The 24,890-nt window shown below is 40.0% G+C and overlaps 1 long non-coding RNA gene across 1 annotated transcript in view; it reads left to right on the forward strand.

Annotated features, from left to right (window-relative positions):
• Positions 1–24,890, forward strand: part of LOC145518669 (uncharacterized) — a 207,369-nt gene that overhangs the window by 113,689 nt on the left and 68,790 nt on the right. The window lies entirely within an intron of this gene.

Genomic DNA, 24,890 nt, shown 5'->3' on the forward strand with positions numbered 1-24,890 from the left:
AGTCATTGTTGGAAATATTACTTGGTTATCTTGCAAGGTCTGAGACTCTGAAGGAATGAAATAGAGAAGTCATTTGTATTTATAATGAGTGTAAAAAAAAAAAAAGACCAGCTGTTTTCTGGAAAACGCAAGTAGAGATAAGGCATGTGGTATGTGTAGAGATCGTTACGTGGCTTCAACACAGAAAAACTTACTTTCCTAAATAAAAGCAGGCTGGTGTAGAGGTTTCAAGAAATCATCTGAAATTAAAGCATCTTTTGTGTCTGTCCTGCTACTATAGACTTCAACTATCGACTCTGCATCCCAGCCTCCCACAGGAAGAGAGAGGGGGAGGGAAATAAGGCCCACCTCTAAGCTGAGTTGAATCTCTTTAGAAGGAGACTTTTTAGGTGTTTCACATGATAATTCTGCTTTCATCTGACTGGCCAGATGTCAGTAGCATAGTCACCCCTAAGAGCAAAAGAGGTTGTGTAACATAGTGCCTAAACTGGGTATATTATGTTCTGGAATAAACTTAGGGTTTGGTTATTAAAGAGGAGGGGATACTTGATACTGGGCAGACAACTGGCAGAAAAATCAGCAGATGGAACATTAGGAAGGAAGAAGTAGTACATGAAATTGGACAATAGCTTTTCAGACATCACAAGTTTATGTGTATAAATCCTGTCGCTGGTGGGTCATTGAAGCTTCTAGACTTATCTACAGTACTATGTTGAGTCATGGAACTGAGAAATCTGTATGCAGGTCAAGAATCAACAGTTAGAACCAGACATGGAACAACAGACTGATTCCAAATCGGGAAAGGAGTATGTCAAGGCTGTATATTGTCACCCTGCTTATTTAACTTATATGCAGAGTACATCATGTGAAATGCTGGACTGGATGAAGTGCAAGCTGGGATCAAGATTGCTGGGAGAAATATCAATAACCTCAGATATGCAGATGACACCACCTTTATGGCAGAAAGCAAAGAATAACTAAAGAGCCCCTTGATGAAAATGAAAGATAGTGAAAAAGTTGGCTTAAAACTCAGCATTCAAAAAACAAAGATCATGGCCTCCAGTCCCATCACTTCATGGCAAATAGATGGGGAAACAATGGAAACAGTGAGAGTTTTTTGGGGTTCCAAAATCATTGCAGGTGGTGATTGCAGCCATGAAATTAAAAGGTGCTTGCTCCTTGGAAGAAATGCTATGACCAACCTAGACAGCATATTAAAAATCAGGGACATTACTTTGTTGACAAAGGTCCGTCTAGTCACAGCTATGGTTTTTCCAATAGTCATGTGTGAATGTGAGAGTTGGACTATAAAAAGAGCTGAGTGCTGAAGAATTGATGCTTTAGAATTGTGGTGTTGGAGAAGACTCTTGAGAGTCCCTTGGACTGCAAGGAGATCCAACCAGTCAATCCTAAAAGAAATCAGTCCTGAATATTCATTGGAAGGACTCACACTGAAGCTGAAGCTCAAATACTTTGGCCACGTGATGCGAACTGACTCACGTGGGAAAGATTGAAGGCAGGAGGAGAAGGGGATGACAGAGGATGAGATGGTTGGATGGCATCACCGACTCGATGGACATGAGTTTGAGCAAGCTCCGGGAATTGATGATGGACAGGGAAGCCTGGTGTGCTGCAGCCCGTGGGGTAACAAAGGGTCAGACAAGACTGAGCGACTGAACTGAACTGAATAGAATGAAAATAAACATTCATTTTCACCTCTCTTGGTCTCAATTTATTTACCAAAAAAATGAGGGCATTTATTATATTAATAGTTTTCAGTTTTCTTAGCAGCAAAATTCTTTCTTCTAACATAATTTTTTACAGATTCCCAGATAACACTGATGAAAAGGGAAACTTATGCAGTTGAAATGGGAGTAGTGAGCTGGCAGCCCATTCCACGGTCTTCTCTTTGTTCTAAATACAATATGGCCTTGGCCATACCCTAGGACTCTAAGTAAAAAAAAAAAAAAGTAAAATTCACCAATCTTGATGTTTTTCAGACTTGAACATTTTAGGGTTTAATGACTTACACCAAAAAAGGAGTTCTGTAGGCCTTTTGTCCATAAGCTTTTGTCTTTCTCTTCTTAGAATTTGGGGAGAAGATTTCAACATTTATTTTTTATCCAGGGAGAAAATAAGATTCTTATTGTTTATTTTTATTTGGGAAGAAAATAGAATAAAAATACATATAGTTCTGATTTTGTATTTATGTTTGGAAGAAAAATTTGAGTAGCCGTTAAATGTCTGACCCTTTTTTGCATAAAATGAAATATAAAATCTAGTTCTGTTCATAGGGTTTCTTTGGAATTTTTTATGAATGTACACGTTGTGCATGCCTTGTTATTTACTAGAGTCATGTAAGTAACTACATTTAGATGTGTTGTTGTCAGAATCCTCTCCTCCCCCCACCCATAATATGTTTCCTTCCATGAAGTGTTGCTTCTAAAAACCACAAAAGCGTATTCCAGATAATCTATGTCTGATCACACATGATTTTCTATATATATATTTTAGTTAGTGCTTGGATTCTATCCAAAGGTGAATATTGAAGGGATGACTTTGACTCTCTTCCATGTAGTCAATTTAGTAGAGTCATGGAGAAGGGAAAAGATGTTTTCCTATAGGAATTGCAGCCAAAGTGTTGGAGTTTAAATTTCATGTGTGGCTTTTCCTTCATGAGGATTAGCTGCTGTGCGAATCTGAAAAACACAAAACACTAGGAAGAAGTAAAACCATAGATAGAGGTAGCGTAAAAATGGAGGGTGGTTTTTGAGTCACGCTTAATAGGAATCTAGAACTCTTTGCACTTTCCAAGTTTTCGCCATTCTATTGGGACTCTTAAACTGAAATAGTAATCTCTTTTCCCCTTTAAATAATTCTTGTCCTACTTTTAAGGCTATTAGGGGAATAAAATAAAACACATGCAAAACTTAACATCAACATTACTAAAACATATGTAACAGCATACTGAAACTCTGCAGACCTTGTAAAAAACCATTTAAGACCACAGAGAAAATCACCTAACACAGAGACCGAAATATATTTGAATGCAGAGCGTAGGTTCAATGGGCAGGAAACTCAGGATTTACTTTTGGCTTTGTCATTGCCCACATCTGTACCTTCTGTGTGATCATTCTTATCCACCCGAATTTTTAGTCTCATCCTTTATATTGTTGGGCGATATTTTTCAGAGATACCTGGAATAGTATGATCATTTTTTTCTAAAAGTCTTAGGCCAAATGAGAGAAGATGACTAAATAACTCAAGAGGGATTACTGCTGTGACAAACACTAATGAAATACAAGACAGTCTGGCTCTCACAGTCATGGAACTGGCCTTAACTCTACCGTCATTTGCAGAACATACAAGCTCACGATGATCTACTGTTTTCTCTAGATCGTTAGTTCTACAGCCAGATTTCCTTTAGTGGAGCTAGATAATTGAATCTTCCTTTGACCCTTAACATCCTGGCTTTATCTCTTTCCTATTTAACCAGAGATTTTAAAAGATCAACTTCTACATGCAGTGGGTTTTTTTTTCATCCTAAAAATCTAATGGATTCCCCTTGTGAAAGCTCAAAATGGTAGGAAATGAGGCGCTACAAATCAATGGACTTAAAAATTTCTCTCTTCAATGTTGAGGTCACTAGGGCCCTCTTCAATTCTAATAGTTCCAAGCAGCCAAACAGTCCCTAGTCCTTGACCTTGAAATTTGGGCTTGGGTCCACAATCTTCAGAACTGGGAGGCAGCCCAAGTATAGCTCTTATCTGGCTGCAGCCCAAAAGTTTGGTAAAACTCCTAGAAACAAAATATCTATAAACAAACAAAATGAACTAATATATTGCTTTCATGCCATTTGAATTGAAATGAAAGCAATTACTTTAAAAATGTCACATAAAACCATCTAAAGAATTTGCTAATTTGCTAAAAGCGGTTCTTTAGCAAACATGATGGTTTTTAGGAACCTAGCAGGTTAGGTTTTAGAGAAAGTTTTGTATGACCTCCCATTAAACTTGGTTCTGCAACCACCCTTGACAACTGCACTGTGTAAGGTTGTGGTCAGGAACAGCATCACAGGTAGGCACCCTCTGCAGTCTCACAGGACCCCATGTGCAGAAGGGCCCCATGCTTGGTTGAGTGCTCTGTGGTAGCCTTCTTGAAATTCTTAATAATTTTATCTGAGTCTGGGTTTTGTAAGTAAAGTTTGATGGGACAAGGAAGTGTGAGCATGAGAAGAAGCACAACACCATTCTTTGTCTCCTTCTTTGTATACATTGTTCACCTGTGAGCACACAGTTTCCAGGGACCCACAGTGCACAGGACGTCAGTGATACTCACAAGGAGTCCAAGGTAATCTTCTTAAGTCTGTAACAGAGTAAGCAAGGGTGCTGACAGCCCCAAGAAGCAACACTTTCCATTAGAACCAGAATTTGCCCTGAACTCAGAAGCAAGCACGTCCATCTAAGAAACACTGACAAAGAGCCCTCTTATATCCCTTATTTGTGTTGCTGCTCTGTGCCAGCCAACAACTTAGGCTGAAAATGACGACACAGTAGAAACGGCAGTTCCTTCACCTTTTCTTGTCGCTGTTGAGTCAGTTGCTAAGTCGTGTCGGACTCTTTGCGACCCCATGGACTGCAGCATGCCAAGGTCCTCTGTCCTCTGCTATCTCTGCGAGTTTGCTCAAGTTCATGTCCGCTGAGTCAGTGATGGTAGGTATCTGATCATCGTCCTCACCTTTTCTTACTCATTAGTAAACCAAAGGTAGAGAGTGTGGGGATCAAGGAGTGAAATTTAAAAAGTTGAATTTATTTTGTGAAATCGGGATTTGTACCCTTCCCCCACTCTTTTTCTTTTGTAGGAGAGGGGAACACTCAGGGATGGCATTCCACTCTCAATCATTACTGTCTACTTCTGTTTCTTTTTTTTGCTGTTCAAATCACAATCAGAACTAGCTGCATCATTTGCAGCATCCAGTGCAAAATGAAAAATGTGAGTCCTCTTGTTCAAAAACCAGGAAAACATTGCTATGAAATCCCCTACATTGTTTCCTCTTTATTCTGTGTTCTCTCGCTTGGTGTTGTATACTTTAAATGATGACTATGGATGTTACCATTCATCTCTATATTTCACAATACTAATTTTGAATGCAATCATAAGAGCACTTAACTTGTACGGGAACCCATCTCATTTACCAATTTGTATTTTGTAGCTTATACACGTATATGTATTTTGTTGTTACCAGAATAGTGAAATGCTTCATAAAATGCCTTCCAGCACATCCCCTTCCATGGTGATGCCTCATCTGTCTGTTCCACTTCCAGGAAATATTCTCTCTTCCCTTTTTAACCAAATCTGACTCAGAATCCAAAGTCCAGCAACAGTCCCCCTTCCTCTCTGATGTTTTTCTTCACTCATTTGGCCCTCAAAATTGGTCTGTCCTTTAAATTCATAAAGAATATATACTTACTTTATTTTCTATGCCTCTGCTTGAAATCTGCCTACACTCAGCTTTCGATTTAACATTTAATCATCATGCTTTTCCAGCATAAATATTTCTTGAGGGTAGAGATTGTATGATTAAGAAAATAGCCTCGATGATCCGAAAGTTCGTTTTGAACAAAGACAGTCTCCCCCCAGTTTTGGGGTAAATAATGAATGTGAATAGTTTTTCACTGTCCTGTATCCTAGGATCTATGAGTAGAAAAGGGAAGGGAAAAGGGAAGTCGCTCAGTCGTGTCCGACTCTTTGCAACCCCATGGACTGTAGCCCACCAGGCTCCTCCGTCCATGGGATTCTCCAGGCAAGAATACTGGAGTGGTTTGCCATTTCCTTCTCCAGGGGATCTTCCCGACCCAGGCATCGAACCCGGGTCTCCCGCATTGGAGGCAGATGCTTTAACCTCTGAGCCCCCAGGGAAGTCCATGAGTAGAAAAGTAGGAAACAAATAATAAAAAGTAAAGAAAAATAAAAATTCTGTAGATCAATGTAGATGGTTCATGGGAGGGCCATATGGTTATGTAACTTCTCTTAAAAATTTTGAAGGTTCATTCATTCTTTTAACAGGTCAAATAATCTTTAGGACTCCACTTGCCTGAAACAAATTTCTAACTCTCTTTTGGTTTTTAAAAACATTTTAGACAATTATCAAACATTTCTGGATATTTGTTTTCCTCATCTCCAAAAAGATCTAAAGGAAATACTATAAAAATGAAATTAGACTACATCAAGATTTAAGGATATACAATTGAATAAGTTAAATTTTTAGAGTAAATTCACTTCAATAACAAATTGAATTAATGCTCTTTTAAGCGGAACTCTGCAATTATCCATGGAGCTGGAAAAAGTAAGGTCTTTCACAAACCTCTCACATATTAAGAAACTAGAGAACAAAGTTACAAATGTATTTGAATTTCTCAGTTTCTTTCCTTCCCCAGAGGACTCCTATTCAAGCAGTTCCTTGGCATAGTAACCATGTTTACCTCTGAACATTTTTCATCTTTAAATTTCTGTGGAAACTTTTGCTAATTACAAAGCAAATTCTACTCGGCTTTTAAGAAATGATACAACCATAGTTTAGGGTATTTTCAGACTGGGTTGTTTTTAGGGGACTTTTGACTTGTATTCAGTGGGTGATTGGAATGTAAGCAAACTCAGCATGAAATGAAAGCTCAATTGCTCACCAGTCTCACACTGCAGAGTTACAGAGACCACCAGGAGAGGCATGGTGTGTGTGTGTCACTCAGCCACGTCCAACTCTTTGCCGCCCCATGTACTGTGGGCCTCCCAGGCTCCTCTGCCCATGGAATTTTCCAGGCAAGAATACTCGAGTGGATTGCCATTTCCTCCTCCAAAGGATCTTCTCAACCCAGGGATTGAACCTGCATCTCTTGTATCTCCTGCGTTGGCAGGCAGGTTCTTTACCACTAGCGCCACCTGGGAATCCCTCAAACAGATATTAGAGATACATTTACATGAAATGGGCTTCCCTGATAGTTCAGTTGGTAAAGAATCCGCCTGCAACACAGGAGACCCCGGTTCAATTCCTGGGTCAAGAATATCCACTGGTGAAGGGATAGGCTACCCACTCCAGTATCCTTGGGCTGCCCTTGTGGCTCAGCTTGTGAAGAATCCACCTGTAATGTGGGAGACCTGGGTTTGATCCCTGGGTTGGGAAGATCCCCTGGAGAAGGCTACCCACTCCAGTATTCTGGCCTGGAGAATTCCATGGACTGTATAGTCCAGAGGGTTGCAAAGAGTGGGACATGACTGAGCGACTTTCACTTTGACTTTACATTAAATACAACCAGACCATCATTAGGATGGAGGCCGTGTGTTTTTATAGCTTATCTAAGTTTTTACTATAGAAAACCCTATGACCATTTACAAGTTAAAGGCTATGTGAGGACATTTCTGTATTTGAAGTAAAAAGAATATATCTCAACCATACATCAGATAGTGTTATGTGTATGGTGGATCTGGATTCTAAGAAATGAGATTCTGAGTCACCTCACTGGCAACCTAAAGCTGAGGGGCGTCTAGAAAGCATGATAAAGGAAAATCATAAAAAATTAATAATGATCTGGGGACCAGCTAAGGGAATAGAGACTGTAGCTGGTCCCACTACATCCTTTTTTCCCCCTGGATAAATTTTGCCTGGCCACAACTTGGAAGCATTTCTAACATGATAAAGTGAACTCAACATGGCCATGAGTGGGTCTGAGAAGTATAAAGGATGGATCAGAGCTGATGTCTCTGCTGCCCGATTCATATCAGTTCAGTGCTCAGCATGCCCGTAATCACCTGAAGGTTTCTACCTCAAGCTCAGCTTCTTATTTGCAATCACTCTGACTGAGAGCTATTTTTAGGCATCAGAACATGTTAAGTCCATGGGGGACAGGCTGGAGGGAGCCAGGGCTAGAAGCTCTGTGAGCAGCTTCATTGTCATCAGTAGATGACATTCAGGAAGGGACTCTTTAAGAGATGGATCGCCATCCAGAGGTTATCAGTGGGCATGAAAACTAACTGCTCTTGGTGGTTGGCTGATTCTTGCCTTCTGTTGCCTTCTCTCCCTTTCCCTTTGGAATGGCCTCCCAAATAAACCAGCACTAAATCCAGCTCATGGTCTGCTTCTATGGGGAGGCAAATTTAAAACAAGAGACTTTGGGGACTTCACTCGTGTTCCAGTGGTTAAGATTTCGCCTTCCAGTGCAGAGGGTGAATGTTTGATCCCTGATCGGGGAGGTAAGATCCCACATGCCTCAAGGCCAAAAACCAAAACACAGAACTGCAGCAATATTGTGATAAATTCAATAAAGTCTTTAAAACTGGCCTGCATTTTAAAAAATCTTTAAAAATGAAACAAGAGATTTTTAACCTAGGTGCACCTGAAACCAAAGAGTGAACTCATAAGCATTATGCTATCCTGCAAAGTCTCTTAAAATATGACCTATGGAATCACTGCCTTAGAATTACATGGTGATCACAGTTGAAAATGAAGATTCCCAGGCAAATGGGTCTTGAACACCCTGGAACTTGAGACCCACTTTGGTATTTTGGGTCTCAGTTAAGATTTCCAAGGTTAAGGTGGATACTCTTTTCACATGTAAAAATTACACATAGCTTCAAGTTGCTTAGACCGGCTCTAATGATTTTCCACATTCTTATTTCTTGTACATATATCTGTATGTTATTTATGCTGTATGCTTCTGCTTACAGATACATTTCTGTGTTTTGTAGTAAGTAGGTCAAGAGTCTCCTTAGAAAATAAGAAGTTTTTCTAATTGTGGAAAACAAAATCCAGGGAGCAGAGAAAATGGCTTAAAGCTAAGGATTTTTTTTTTATTGGAGGATAATTGCTTTACAGTGTTGTGTTGTTTCTGCTGTACAATAATGTGCATCAGCCATAAGTATATATATATATTTATATCCCCTCCCTCTTGAATCTCCTCCCACCCCTCCTCCCACCCCTCCTCCCACCCCTCTAGGTTGTCACAGGGCAGCAAGCTGAGCTCCCTGTGCTATACAGCAGCTTCCAACTGGCTATCTCTTTTGCACATGGTAGTGTATATACGTCAATGCTATTCTCTCAATTGACTCCACCCTTTCCTTCCCCGACTGTGTCCACAAGACTGTACTCTACGTCTGTGTCTCTATTCCTGCCCTGCAAATAGGCTCATCGGTACCCAAGAGGCCTTGAAAAGACCAGTTAACCTCTTAGTGTCTGTGTTTCCATATGTGTTAAATGGGACTCATAACCCTGATGATGTAAGGGTACTAAGCAGATGAATTATTTAATGTTAGATGATCTATAATCTGCCACACAATATTATTTTGAAGATGCCCATCCATTATTCATTGCTGAATGCACTTATCTTACATTATTAGAGTGTGCAGTCCCTCACAAATTTCAGATTATTACACACAGTTTTTAATAGGTGGCAATGAGCTACATGCTGTGGGCTATTTTTAGCTCAAGTGAGTTCCTCCTAGGTGACCCAGAGGGAGGTGTAGGGATCTATCGAAAACAATGAACCTAATCATCGTGGTAGATGATAAATATTACTGGATTTATTTATAGTTCGGTAGACCCTTGGCTTTCAGGGGTTTAACATCACGCTTTGTAATCTTCAGAGGTACCTTCAGAGGTTCATGTCACAGAGTGATCTACAGTTTTGTGGTGGCATGATTTTGAGTGGTACACTGTAAGCCTGGAGAAGGACACGGCAACCCCTTCCATTATTCTTTCCTGGTAAGTCCCATGGACAGTGGAGCCCCGGGGGCCACAGTCCGTGGGGTCACAAAGAGTCAGAGTGGACTTAGTGACTAAACAACAAAAACAAGCCTGAAACGTGGGGCCTGCCACAGTAGCGCAGAGGAAAATGAGCTGGGTTCTCCTCATCTGTGCTTCATCTTGCCCTGCCTTTCTCTTCTCTCAGATGTAGTAGCTGTTCTTATGTGATAAAACCTTGGTATATTTGTGAAAAATGGCTCTTCTGGGAGAAATAAACCATTGTGAGTGCTGGTGATGAAACTGAAAAAATCTAAGACGCACCTATACTCAGCCAGAAAAAAAAGAGATTTTAATAAATTAAAGAGTGGAATGTTGAACTTGGCAGATTTAAATCTGTGATACAATCAAATCCACCAATGAGTATATGAAGACCAGAAAAATCACTTCTTGAAATTATGTTGGTCATGGTCCTTACAAAATCAAGATTTTATTCATTTATTTTTGCATTTTTACTTTTCCAAATATGGCTAATCTGAGGATCAGAAGAGGAGCTGTTTGTAGAGTTCAATGTTACCTTGTAGTGTTTTATAGGAGAGGTCATATGCTGTGGTCATGCTCTATCACATTCTTTCTTTTGCATTTTATAGGAGGAAATCCTATAATCTCCAAATGAAAATTTTACCTCCTCCTTTTTGAATCATTTAAGCTCCTTGTTTTGTCATATTGTATCAGTGCTTCAGAAATCATGCTCAGAGGTAGACATGCTTCTATTGTTCTTAACTTTAACCAGAGTATTTCTAGGGTCCTTCAAAGTATAAAATAAATTTTATAATTATTTAAAATTATAAAATATATAAAAGTATGAAAATAATTTTTATCTTTCATAACTTGGGTGTCCATATAAAAGTTAGTTTGAAAATATTTTAAAGTTCTATGTTGCTGTTTGTTTTGATTAGTTGTCATTTATGTTCTTCAGTGAAATTTGCTTAAAGTTCTCTCTTGTTTGTACTTGGTCAAGTTTGGACATCAGACATCCATTTTTTTCTCTTGTATTTTAAGACATTCTATATATTTTGTTAATTATCTATCCTCCAAAGATTTTCAAAACTTCATCTGTAAATCTATACTGCAGTAATTTTGAATAAGCTATAAAATTTTATTTTCTATTTCTATTTATTGCTATATTTAGGCTTCCTATATTCTTTAATTAGTATTGGTAATGTTGTTGTTTAGTCGCTAAGTCATGTCTGACTCTTTGCAACACTATGGACTGTAGCTTGCAGGCTTCTCTGTCCATGGGATACTGCAGGCAAGAATACTGGAGTGGCTTGCCATTGCCTTCTCCAGGGGATCTTTCTGACCCAGGGATCGAACCTGTGTCTCCTGCATTGGCAGGTGAATTCTTTACCACTAAGTCACCAGGGAAACCCCATTGGTAGTGTTAATTTCCCTTAAAAGTATAATTTTTCCAATGCAATAAATATCTATAATTTGTGATTAGAAAAAAAATGTAGCTGTACCACTTTCTCTCTAACCTTTTCCCCATGTTGAGAAGGAAGAATAGAAAAAGAGAAAGAGCAAGAGAGTGAAGAGTATTAAAAGCAAAGGTGGATTGAAAGAGACCCACTGAGGGGGATGGAGTAGAAAAACCTGCTTTATTCCTTCTTGATACAGACCTCCTTTCTTAAAAGAAGAGTTATTACACAAGAAGGTAAAGCAACAGGGAAAAAGATAAAGAATGGGTTTTGAAAGGTTTAGGTAGGCCACCGTCAACCAAGTTTCTTCAGCTATTAAAAATGATTTATATTAACTATATCCAGCTTTTCTTATGAAGATTAGGTAAAATATTCTATAGTTCTCTGAAGACAACCCTATATAAATGTAAGCTAGTAGCATTATTTTATAAATTTCATATGCACAATCCTGACTCATTCTCTAACAAATTTCCATTTTTAAATTATGTCCTCTATTTTATGTTGAGGAAGATAACCAATATGTGCCTTATTGATTGAGGGCAGGTTCTGACATGGACAGGGCTTTCCAAGAAAAAAAGGGCCTTGTGAGATTAGTTAATATAGTCATTATTACTGATAAGGGTTGTAACCACCAGTATAGTCTTCTTGACTGGTTTCTTAAGAGAAATTAAGCAAATAATTATAATTTTGGAACTATGATGGCCCTTTTAAAAAGAATCAGTACTTACTGTGAAAAGAGAAATAGATATTTTAAAAAATGTGATACCTTGATGAGAAGTGCATGGAAAAGAGAGAAAGACATTAGCTCGTAGCCCAACTGCTTATCTTCATTCATTAACCTCTCTGTTCATGTACTCTTCTTATATACTACCCATGACGTGGGAAATTTGTGGCTGATACTATGGTAACGATGGTTGGAGAAGTTACTTGATTTCTTTCCTAGACATCATTTCCCCCATAGTTTTGCATTTCATCTATTGTCTCATGATCAGGGGCAATGTCCTGCTGGTAAATAGAGTTTGTGCTTCCTGAAAGCCATCATTTTAGCTGTTCCACAAACGTCTCTAACTTCCTCATGCTGATACAGTCACTTCTGCGGGTGGCAAACAGTGTTTTGGCCGTTACAAGCGTGAACTGAGAATCAGGAGAAGAAATAATGCGGTACTTAATTGAAGCCCCAGGTGTTAAGCCCGCCTTGTCCTTGTGCAGCTCATTAAGGCCTCCATAGACGCGTATTTCTCTAGAAGGAAATGACCAAATGAAATGTCCATTCTCTATGCTATTCGTAGGCATCCATTTGTACAACTGGCAAGAGAGTAGAAGGGGAAGTGCTGATGGTCCTGGAGAATTTTATAAATTAATCTGCTTATCAGATTAATAAATAATTAATAATAAATAAATAATAAATAATTAAAGTATACTCCAAACAGGGGTATACTTTAAAAATAAACTTCATTAATTTTAAAAATTAATTTTATTAAAGTATAGTTGATTTACAATATTGTGTTAATTTCTGATAGACACCCAAGTGTCTCAGTTATATATTTATATATGTTCTTCTCCATTGTGGTTTATCAATGGAGAAGGATATTGTATATAGTCCCCTGTGCAATACAGTAGGATCTTGTTTATCCATTCTGTACATACGAGTTTGCATCTGCTAATCCCAAATTCTCAATCCTTTCCTCGCCTACTCTCTTCCCCACGGTGACCACAAGTCTGTTCTCTATGTCTGTGGGTCTGTTTCTGTTTTGTAGATATGTTCACTTGTGTCTTATTTCAGATTCCACATACAAGTGATATCACATTGCAATTGTCTGACTTATGTAACTTAGTATGGTGATCTCTAAGTTCACCCATGTTGCTGCAAATAGCGTTATTTCATTCTTCTATTGGCTAATATTCCATTGTATATATATGCAGCATCTTCTTTATCCATTCATCGGTCAATGGACATTTAAATTATTTCTGTGTCTTGTAAATAGTGCTGCTGTGAACATAGGGGAGCATGTATCTTTATGAATTATACCTTTGTCTGGATATATGCCCAGGAGTGGGACTGCTGGGTCATATGGCAACACTGTTGTTGTTTTTTGAGGAACTCTATTCTGTTTTCTATAGTGGCTGCACCAATTTACATTTTGTATCGACTGTGTTGGAGGGTTCCCTTTTCTCCAGCATTTGGTTTTTGCAGATTTCTTAATGATGGCCATTCTGACTGGTATAAGGTGGGACCTCATTGTAGTTTCTATTTGTATTTCTCAAGTAATTAGTGATGATGAGCATCTTTTCATGTGCCTGTTGGCCATCTGTATGTTTTCTTTGGAGACATTTCTGTTTAGGTCTTCTGCTTAATTTTTGATTGAGTTGTTTAAAACTGCATAGATTTTATGAGTTTGTTTCAGAGAGTGTGTATGACAAGGAGGGCCATCTCATGAATGAAAAATATTTAGATAAGCAGAGGCAAGAGAAGCACAGTCATGGCTGTGTGGCAGAGGTGCAAACCTAATTTTCTTATGTCCTCCTTCTTCCCCCTTGCCGGCCCTTTGGCTAACCCAATTTCTTAAGATAAAATGACTAAGCTGGTTCAGCAAAGACCAAGAACACCAGGTATACAACTGTAATTTATTGACCTCCACTGTGAGTCACATGGAGTTACATGTCACTTGTGAAACATATTAGTATTTGTATTAATATTTAATTTACAGATCACCTTGAACACTGGAGCCTTGCTCTTCTTACGCTGGAAGTTTTACTTTGATTATTTTACACTTTGCAAGCGCAGTAAACAAACTAAGAGTCCGCAGTCTTAAGTGACTAGTCCTTTGCTTTGCCCCTTCTAAGCACAGAGCTGGGGCCCAAATCCTGGGGGCAAGCTCCAAATCCCATGCTGTCCTTGCCTTCAGCAGTTACCGATGTAGGGGAGGTATGGCCCACACATATGAAATAACAGGGAATTAAGCAGAACACGTAAAGTGGATACTGGGGTGAATATCATTCCAGTGTCAAAGCAAAGCTGGTGGGTCCAGATGGCATGTTTGACCGTTAGTAACTGACTCTGAAACAACTCTGAGATTAGCTTGAAGGATTCTTATGAACCTTATATAAAGATACACCCATATGAAAAATACTGTTACATACATCTGCCAAACATATATTGATTCAATCTACAAGCAGGGATTACATTCCCATTGCACCCATTATTTACCCCAGGGTGGATAACAATTCTTCAGGCTCCTTTGGTCCTGGCTGTCCCCCACCTCAAAAGATGAAAAAACCTGCAATGCAACCTTCTCTTATGTAGTCAACTCATGTATTTTTAAAAGTCATTATTAAAATGCTTGAAAATTAAGAGTATTCAAAGGAACACCCCTTAAAATGAATAACCAACAAGGACCTGCTGTGTAGCCCAGGGAACTCTGCTCAATGGTATGTGGCAGCCTGGGCAGGAGGGGAGTTTGGGGGAGAATGGATACATGTCTATGTATGGCTGAGTCCCTTTGTGGTTCACCTGAAACTATCACTACAATGTGAATTGGCTATACTCTAATATAAAATAAAATGCTGACAAAAAATTAGTGGAAAAACTGGTGAAGTTCAAATAAATACAATATTTTCATCAGTAATATAGTATCAAGGTTGATTTCTTAGTTTTGATAATTGTTCTGTTGGTATATGAGATGTTATTAGAAGGTGATGGTGAAGAGTATATGGGAACTCTCTACTATTCATGCAGCTCTTCTGTAAGTCTAAAATTATCTCAAAATATAAAGATTTAAACATTAGAAAAGGAAATTCCCCCACTGTGTTCAGAGAACTTGACTGAATGCTCTCTGAACTTGGGGGTTAGACACTTTGGACACTGTTTCTTATAACCACCATCGTTCTTTCCTGAATTTTCCCCAAAGGTGTAGGAATTGGTCCTTTGACATTCAGATTATTGAAAGGAATGAGCAGGTTTTCTAGGTAACTTCTTCAACCTGTTCCAAATTATTTGTCAGAGGAAGACATGAGTCTTCTCTCCCTAATGATAAATGCCAGCTATTGAATCATCATTTCTAAACCATGATTGGGGCCGTCCTGAGAGCTTCATGCCAGGGTCCCTTGGTTTTCTACATTAGCATATGGCTTCTTTGCCCCACACAAAAGCTCTGCGACAACTTAGCTGTCAAAAATACATTTTTCCCTAAGTGGGAGGTCAACGGCATCTCCATATCCCTGACCAGGAAAAAGAAATGGGGTGACAAGAGAGATTCCCACTAATCATCTGCCTTTCAGGGCTTGATTGGGTAATTTTCTTCAACAGGAAGATGCTGACAAGAAATTTTGTCAAGATGGAAAAGGAGCTTGTAAACTGCCTGACTTATTATTTTCTTTCTGAAAGCAACAAACATCTGTTTTCTTGATAAAATAACCAGGTTCCTATTTGAGGGGAACAAGGCTATTTAGTTGGCTTCCAATTATTGATTCTTCTTGAGAACATTACTCCGAGGGCTCTGTGCAGTGAAACATTGGACATTACCCCAAACCCTCTAAATTCCCTTCTGCGGTCTGCCCATAGCCCAGATTCCAGCCCCGGGGACACTTTTTCATACTAGACAATGTTGGCAAGTCTGTGGAGCACAGAAAGTAGGTAATGGCTGTTCACTTTGAAATATTGGAGGCCCTCCACTTATAGAGATGTAGACGGACCTAGAGAGTGTCATACAGAGTGAAGTAAGTCAGAAAGAGGAAAATATCATATATTAACATGTATTTGTGGAATCTAGAAAAATGGTATGTTGTTTAGTTGCTAAGTCATATCTGGCTGTTTGCAACCCCATGGACTGTAGCCTGAAGCTCCTCTGTCCATGGAATTTCCCAGGCAAGGATAATGGAGTGGGTTGTTATTTCCTCCTCCAGGGATCTTCCCAACCCAGGGACAGAACCTGTGACATCCATGTTGGCAGGTGAGTTCTTTACCACTGAGCCACGAGGGAAGGAAAATGGTGTAGATGATCCTATTTGCAAAGCAGAATTAGAGACACAAATGCAGAGAACATATGGATACCACAGGGCAAGGAGGGTGGGAAGAATTGGGAGACTGAGATTGATACATATACACTATTGATACTGTGTGTAAAATAGACAACTGAGGACATACCATATAGCACAGGGAACTCTACTTAACGTGCTCTGGTGACCTGACTGGGAAGGAAATCCGGAAGAGAGGGGATAAATGTACACGTATGGCTGATTCATTTTGCCGTACAGTAGAACTAACACAGCATTATGATGCGACTATATGCCAATAAAAATTAATTTAAAACGTCATTCCCTATATTGTTAGCCCCTTAGGAGAGCAGTTAGAAAAGCTATAGATTTACCTGGTAGTGTTCACATCTATTAAGTCATAAAAAAGTGTTCTTCTTCCTTTATCTTATTAGAAAAACAATGAGATATTGGAGGACCTCAAAATTTAGGGAAGATAGTCTTTCTCACTTATCGGTGAGTTCCACTTCTGAAAATTCAGAAGTAATTTTTTTGAACTTTGATAAGCAGGTAGGTCTAGAAAGAGATGGGACTTGTGTGTGTGTGTGTGTGTGTGTGTGTGTGTGTGTGTTATGTCTTACTTAGAACACTTGGACTCTTGGTTTTCAATTAACAAAAGTTTATTCTATTATACATCATTTAAAACTGTGACAAAAACTGTTCTTTTGTTCACTCATGTATTCAGCAAAACATTTTGGGTATCTCTACATAGCAGACACTCTTTTTTCTTAAAAAAAGACTAGGAAACAAAAGACCATAACTCCTCTCCTCCCGGAAACTTATATTCCAGGCAATAAATAATAAGTATAGTGAATAGAGAGATTCCATACTGTGGGAAATGGAAAGAGGTAGTGGAAAACTAGAAAGAGGTAGTGAGTAGAGAGTACTTGTAATTTTTAAAAGAGTGATCAGAAATGAGGATCACTGAGAAGGTAATGTTTGAGCAAAGGTTTGATGGATATGAGAAAGCTCTTCATACAGATACTCAAGGAGGAACATTCTAGAAAGATAGGAAAGCTTGTGCAAGGGCTGGAAGGCAAAAGTATGCTTGAGAAGTTCAAGCATCATCAAGAAAGCCAGTATGCCTGAAGAGGAGTGATGGGGCAGGGAAGTCTAGCAGAATAATATCAAGGAGTAAGACTGGAGGGCAGGAGAGGGGATGGAATATGCAGAACTCTTTGACTGTATCGAGAACTTTGAGGTGAGGTACTCAGAGGTGAAATAAAGCCTTTTCCAGGGTATTGAATAATGGAGTGTATGATCTGACTTGCATTTTAAAAGGATCACTCTATCAACCTTGTTAAAAGGGACTGTGATTGTTGGGTAGCAAGCATAGAATCAAGGAGTTGTTTCAGGAGGCTACTGCAATAGTCCAAGCAAGAGGCTCAGGCAAGAATGGTAGCAGTAGAGATGGTGAGAAGTGAGGGACTCTGAATATATTTTGAAGAGTCCATAGGATATCATGTTATGTTACATGTGAAATGTGAAAGAAAGAGTCAAGAATGGCCTTAAGATTTTTGATCTAAGCAACTGGAAGGATGGAGATGCATTAACTAAGATGGGGAAAACTGTGGATAAAGTAAAATTGAGGAAGAATATTGTAACTTCAGTCTTCAACATGTTATGTTTGAAATTATTAGTTATCTTAATGTAGATGTTACAAAGGCATCTTGTTGTGTGGATTTCAGAAAACTCACATTGCTTTTCAGGACATTACTTAACCTCTGTGCAAAAGTTTTCTCATCTTGCAAATTGAATATTAATCTACATTAAACTAATATTTAATATAATTAATATATTTAATTTAATATTTAGTATAAATAAAGGTTTAGATGGTAGTAGTTGTACAGTAAGCCCCCTACATACCAACCTTCAAGTTACAAATTTTCAAAGTTGCGAACATGCGTTCACACGTCCAGTCATGTAAGTTAGTTACATGTCTGGCGTACATTGTCATGTGCGTGCATCATTTGCGAGTGGTTGTGCTCTTGTGTGCTTTACTATGCAGTACTGTATAGAGTACAGTAGTTTAGTATCTTTATTTCAAGCCCAGGATGTCTCAAAGCAAATGTAAAGGCAGCAGTGATATAGCTGGTTCTACTAAGAAGTGCTAGCTGTTGTACTGTACTACTATACTTTGCAAGGAACTGTACTGCAAGATTTAGAATGTTTATTATTTTTTGTTTTTTAATGTATTATTTGTGTGAAAAGTGTTAAAACCTATTACCGTACAGTATACTGTATAGCTGACTGTGTTAGTTGGGTACCTAGGCTAACTTTGTTGGACTTAAGGAACAAATTGGACTTAGAAACATGCTCTCAGAATGGAACTCGTTTGGATGTAGGGGGCTCACTGTATTCACAGTAGATAACATCCACTGAGTAATATATTAGTCGTCCTCTTGGCAGGAAACAGAATCCACTCAGATGTTTTCAGTAAGTGGTTTTCAACTCTGGCTCCATTACCTGCGGAGCTCGTAAACAACGCAGTACCTAGAGCCCACCCTAGGCTTGTTGCATCAATCTCTGGGGATCGGGGCCCAGGCACTGGTGGTTTTCAAAAGCTCCCTTGGTGATGATGATGTGCAGGAAGAGTTGAGAATCACTTATTTAAGTGAGTAGATTTTAATGAAGGGACTACTTACAGAGATTTGGGAAGAGTTAAGGAAACAGAAAATGGGATGCTGAAGCGCTCAGGGACCAGCAAGAGAGGGAAGGCGTTAACCTGGGCTGCAGGGACAGAGGGACCAAACAGTGTCGCTGCGTCAGTGGAGGCCGGGCCATCTGGCGGGGTTTAGTAATGGAAGGGCTGGACCCCTGCCAGACAAGTGAGCAGGGGCCGGGAAGGAAATTCCCTGTGCCCTCCCTGCTCCTCCTTTCGGCTTCCCTGACGCTTCCTCCCATTGGCTGACCCCAAACTGAAGCTGGCGGCAAGAGAACCTTACTGTCCCTCCACAGAGGTTCCCTTTCCTGGAGCGGGCCAGCGGAGAAAAGATGGGAGAATGAATAGTGGGAGGAGACAGGGCTGCTCGGGGTCAAATGGAGAATAATCGGCACAAGCACCTACTGTGGGCCAGGCTCCCTTCCGAGTGCTTTACATGTATTAACCTTTCAGTAAATGGCTTTATTCTTTATCATTAAAACCCAGTACTTTCTTATTGAACAAGGATATGTTACAGGTCAGTTAATTATTAGAGACAGTTAAATATTTCAAAGGGTTCAGATGCACCATCCCCAGAAAGTGCTTCTAGAGCCCAGAGCACAGCAAACACATTCTCTAGACCAGCTGGGTGCACCTAGTAGATTCTTTTATTTATTAAATTGGGATAGAGTTGCTTTGGGGCTTCCCTGTTAGCTCAGCTGGTAAAGAATCCGCCTGCAATGCAGGAGACCCTGGTTTGATTCCTGGGTCGGGAAGATCCCCTGGAGAAGAGACAGGCTACCCGCTGCAGTATTCTTGGGCTTCCCTGGTGGCTCAGCTTGTAAAGAATCTGCCTGTAACGTGGGAGACCTGGGTTCACTCCCTGGGTCGGGAAGATCCCCTGGAGGAGGAAATGGCAACCCACTCTAGTATTCTTGCCTGGAGTATCCCCATGGAGAGAGGAGCCTGGCAGGCTACAGCCGGTGTCACAAAGAGTTGGACACGACTGAGCAACTAAGAGCAGCACAGCACAGTATATATATATATATATGTCAATCCTAATCTCCGAATTTTCCCACCCTCTCCTCCCCCGACTGTGTCCTCACATCCATTCTCCTTGTCTGTCTCTCTATTCCTGCCCTGCAAATAGGTTCATCTGTGCCATTTTTCTCTACTCCACATGGGTGCTGTGCGCTCAGTCGCTCAGTCGTGTCCGACTCCATGGTCCCAGGGACTGTAGCCTGCCAGGCTCCTTGGTCCATGGAGTGAGTTGCCATTTTCTACTCTAGGGGATCTTCCTGACCCAGGGATTGAACCCACGTCTCTAGCATCTCCTGCATTTGCAGTCAGATTCTTTAGCACTAGTGCCCAGCTCTATCCTCCATGTCTGCATCTCTATCCCTGCCCTGCAGATAGGTTCATCTGTACCATTTTTCTATATTCCACATGTATGTATTAATATATATGTTTTTCTGACTTACTTCACCCTGTAGATTCTTGATAATCAGTTAGTTGTAGGAGTAATCAGCCTCATCCTAATGACCTGGCTTTCTAATTTGTCTTAGGAAACTGACACAGTGCCCCTCACCCCGCCCCCAGTTGCAGATCCTGCCAGAATTCCAAGACCCGTTGCATGAGCTACATGAGAAAGTCTACAAGATCAACTCTGTCAGTTCTTTTGTTCTCTCTTGAAAGATAGATTTTTATATAATTAACAACAGTCTGGGAAAATAGGCAGGAGAGGATAACTCGGTCAAGGTCAGATGAAGAGTCCCGTTCAGTCAAGACATCACAAAAGATAATCTGGGTCACATTTTAACAAAGTACTATGTGTAAAGCAAATAAGCAACAGGTACACTATACAGCACAGGGAAATATAGCCATTAGGTTGCAATAACTTCAAATGAAGTATAATCGATAAAAATATTGAATCACTATGTTGTATCCTGAGACTAATGTAACATTGTAAATCAACTATACCTCAATGATTTTTTTTAAAAAATTAAAAGTATTGGTGGGACTTCCTGGGTAGTCCAGTGGTAAGACTTCCCCTTCCAATGCAGGGGATGAGGGTCTGATCCCTGGTCGTGAGCTAAGGTCCCACATGCCTCCAGGCCAAAAAAGCAAAACATAAACAGAAGCAATGGTATAGCAGATTCAATAAAAACTAAAAATGGTTCATATAAAAAAAATCTAAAAAAAAAATAAACAAATAAAGCTATTGGTGAAAAGTTAATTGATAGCATTTTAATTGATTTTCAATTCAGACAGGTATTCTACTTATTTAGACCCAGAGAGAGAAGAATTGAAATCAGAGCTTTGTTGGATTCTGGCTTGACTCTGCTGGAACATAATGCATGAGAGCAGGTATCAGGCAAGGCTCGTCTCTGGTGCCAACTGCTTTTCTCTGCATTTAAAAAAGTTGAAGTATGTTGATTTACAGGGCTTCCCAGGTGGTACTAGTGGTAAAGAACCCACCTGCCTATGCAGGAGACTCGGGTTCGAACCCTGGGTCTGGAAGATCCTCTGGAGGAGGGCATGGTAACCCACTCCAGTATTCTTGCCTGGAGAATCCCATGGACAGAAGAGCCTGGTGGGCTTCAGTCCGTGGGGTCACAAAGGGACATGACTGAGGGGGCTTAGAATGCACACACACGTCGATTTACAATATTGTGTTAATTTCTGCTGTACAAGGAAGTGATTCAGTTTGATGTATATATATGTATATACATATATACATATTCTTTTCCATTGTTCTTTTTCTTTCCATTGTTCTTTATCTCAGGATATTGAATATAATTACCTGTGCTGTACAATAGGACCTTGTTGTTTATCCATCCTATGTATAATAGTTTGCATCTGCTAATCCCAAACTTTCAGTCTAAACCTCCACAGTCCCCTTCCCCCTTGGCATCAACAGATCTGTTCTCTAAGTCTGTGAGTCTGTTTCTGTTTCATAGATAAGTTCATTTGTGTCATATTTTAGATTGCACATATAAGTGATATCATATGATATTTGTCTTTCTGACTTACTTCACTTAGTATGACAATTTCTAGTTGTATCGCTGTTGCTGCAAATGGCATTTCATTCTTTTTACGGCTGAGTAATATTCTTTGCGTATATACCACGTCTTCTTTATCCATTCATCTGTCAATAGACATTTAGGTTGTTTCAAGACCATACTTCTTTAAAACACCCTCCTTTCATGTCTGTTTGTCCAATGCAGGTTTCCCAGATGCCTAATTCAAATTTCATTCCAAGTCTCAACTTTCAGAGAAAATTGATAAGATACTCTTAAAGGTGTACTTATCACTTTTTAAAACATTTTAAAATTTATTTTTGGCTGTGCTGGGTCTTTGTTGCTGTGTACGGGCTTTCCCTAGTTGTGGCGAGTGGCAGCTACTCTCTAGTTGCGGTGCCAGGCTTCTCACTGTGGTGATTTTACTTGTTGTGGAGCATGGTTAGGCTCTAGGCTCAGGCATTTCAGTAGTTGCGGCATATGGGCTTAATCATCCCACAGCATGTGGAATCTTCCCAGACCAGGGATCGAACCCACGTCCCCTGCATTGGCAGGCACATTCTTAACCACTGGTCCACCCGGGAAGTCCCTTGGCATATCATCTTATTAGAAGTTTCCAGGGAAAAGAAGAATCTTCTAGATTCATAGACAGTCTCCTTCGATAGTTATCCAAGCACTGTGACAAGTCTATGGAAGAGAGAAACTGCCCTCAAGGTTCGCTAACCCTTAAAACTGCTTAGACTGCTTTCACAGCCAGACATTGTGCTAAAAGAGTTAATGACGACTGTGTCTCCTCGCTGGTGATGTTCATTTAACATGCACTATCATCCAAGCTGACACTTCCTAATGAGTTTATGGCTGCTGTGGAGTTAAAGCTCCCCCACTCAAGAAGCTTATGCTTGAGTGTCAAAAATGAAACATAGTCAGTCCTGATGCTTCAATGGCCTGTATCGATTCTCCACGAGTCTAACTGCTGTAGTCTGGTGCCGGTCCTCTGATTTGTGTTCCTGAAGTGTACAGCCTCCCTCGATTTAGATGTCAGAATAAGGCAGCCCATCAGTTTAAGAGGTCAGCTGAGACATTCTGGAGCATTGGTCTGCGTCTCTTCACCTTGCATTGTAAAAATCACTGCTCTTACATAAACAAGGGGCTAAATAATATTATTCCCATAGACTCTGTGTGTGTGTGTGTTTTATCAAAGGAAATGTCCTCAGAGTCCAGGCTTGCTGGGTTTTGTGCTTTATCTGTATAGCAAATTCCAGTTAGAGAAATTTAATGCCAAAGTTGTAAGATCTGCATTCCTAGAGAATGACTACTTAGGGTATTGTCTTTGACTATGAGGTAAACACACAGTCAGAATGTTTGTGTGACGCTCTTTCAATGGCCGGAACGGGCTCACTATTCCTAGGAGTCAAAAGGACTCAGATGCCTCGAAGATGCTGAATGTGGCGCTGACAAAACACCGCTGTATTTTTCTATCTCCTCTGCCTCAGAGAAATCAACCACCATTTCCAGTGGAGTCAAAGACAGTAGCGGAAGAACTCGCAGCGAGAAGGTCAGCCAGATTTCTACTTAATGCTGGCAAAACCCAAGAAAAGCTCATTATCTCCTTGAAACTCCAAGTAAAAAAATTCAAATACTTAGAATTATAATCTAGACTTGAGATGCTTTTAAAGCTAGAAGAGTCTTAAAGATCAACTCCTCTTTACGACAAAAGAGACAAAAATTCAAACAACGTGAAGTGACCTCAGCAAGTTGAAGAGCTTGCCAAGAGGTATGGAAAGGACTAGAATTCAAGCCCTGGACTTTTCTCTGGCAGGTTGACTTCTTGCTAGAATGGTGTGGATTTACTTTTGTACTTGTTCTCAGTCACTTCAGTTGTGCCCAACTCTTTGTGACCCCATGGACCGTAACCTGCCAGGCTCCTCTGTCCATGGGATTTACCGGGCAAGAATACTGGAATGGGTTGCCACGCCCTCCTCCAGGGGATGTTCCCGACCCAAGGATCAAACCTGTGTCTCCTGCATTGGAGGTGGAGTCCTTACCGCTGAGCCACCAGGGAAGACCCAGATTTGCTTTTATCTTGTAATTTTCCAGGGAAAGCATCTTTACTTCCTTTCTGTTGAAATTTTGATATTGTTATAGAGACAATGTTCTGAAAAAGTTGTTAGCAAATAGTTCTTTAGATTTTCTGTCCTTAGAAAGCACTCTTTCTCAAGTCTCGGTCTATGGGTTCCTTCCAGTTTCCTTGAGATGAGATATTTTGATAACTGCCATTTACTCTAAAATATTTGATCATATACAGTGTCATATAAAGGCATAGTGCTAGTCTAATTCATACTCTTGGGGGTCAGCAAATATGTAACCAAAAACCCAGAGGCTGCTATGACTGCTCTGCTAGTCAACCATTGAGGTTTTTCAAAAAAGAACATTGAGTATGAGAAATGTAATTTTTTTATTTAAAGTAATGGCTAGTCAACTACTGGCTCAGATGGTAAAGAGTCTGCCTGCAGTGTGGGAGACCCGGGTTCAATCCCTGGGTCAGGATGATCCATGGAGAAGGAAATGGCAACCCACTCCAGTATTCTTGCCTGGGAAATCCCATGGGTGGAGGAGCCCGGTGGGCCCCAGTTCATGGGATCTCGAAGAATCAGACACAACTGGGTGATTCACACACTCACAATCAGTCAACTAACGTAACAAGTAGCAGAAATAAGTTCTCTGTGGTTTCACAGTGTATGAATAGAAGTTTTAGAAACATGTAAAGGGTATAAGAATGCAGCAGATTCTTCAGGTTTTCTTAATAAGGGTGCTACACTCCCATGTCATTCTGTGTCCAACTGATTGTCTAGAGGGTTGCGCCCATGATATGTCAGCCAGAAGCTTGATGGCATCTGGCTTCAGAATTCTTTCCTCAGCCACATGTTAAGTCTTTCCTTCAGAGAGGGGCTAAGGCATTTAAAAGAAGCGAGCATAGAACTTTCCTGGCG

The sequence above is a fragment of the Giraffa tippelskirchi genome, chromosome 8 (genome assembly GCF_054371585.1).
Source record: "Giraffa tippelskirchi isolate mGirTip1 chromosome 8, T2T-mGirTip1v1.2.pri, whole genome shotgun sequence".
NCBI classification, from domain to species: domain Eukaryota; kingdom Metazoa; phylum Chordata; class Mammalia; order Artiodactyla; family Giraffidae; genus Giraffa; species Giraffa tippelskirchi.